The sequence below is a fragment of the Eimeria mitis genome, genomic scaffold (genome assembly GCF_000499745.2).
Source record: "Eimeria mitis Houghton genomic scaffold, Emh_scaff1367, whole genome shotgun sequence".
In the NCBI taxonomy this organism is placed as follows: domain Eukaryota; phylum Apicomplexa; class Conoidasida; order Eucoccidiorida; family Eimeriidae; genus Eimeria; species Eimeria mitis.
The window spans coordinates 10,055-10,434 of NW_013568935.1; the positions used below are offsets into that span (position 1 = coordinate 10,055).

General features: G+C 39.5%; 1 protein-coding gene across 1 annotated transcript in view; it reads left to right on the plus strand.

Annotated features, from left to right (window-relative positions):
- EMH_0035440 (CMGC kinase, putative) overlaps positions 1-380 on the plus strand; it is a gene marked incomplete at both ends in the record, with an annotated part of 3,489 nt that overhangs the window by 2,878 nt on the left and 231 nt on the right. The gene's annotated exons all lie outside the window — the stretch shown is intronic.

Sequence of the window (380 nt, forward strand, 5' to 3'; positions counted from 1 at the left end):
CCGGTTCGTTTTATCTTTTTGGTGGGGTTGTTGTTGTTGTTGTTCTTTTTGTTTTTGTTTTTATTCTTTTTGTTGTTTTTGTTGTTTTTGTTTTTGTTGGGGGTTGAGGGGGGGGTGGGGTTGTTGTTATTTTTGTTATTCTTCTTCTTGCTGCTGCTGCTGCTGCTGCTGCTGCTGCTGCTGCTGGTGGCGGTGGTGGGGTTGCTGGTGGGGTTGTTGTTTTTGTTGTTGTTGCTGCTGCTGCTGCTGCTGGCGTTGCTGCTGCTGCTGCTGCTGCTGCTGCAACCACCCTTCCACCCAACAACTACTTATTATAAATCATAAATATAAATATAAATATAAATATAAATATAAATATAAATATAAATATAAATATAAAT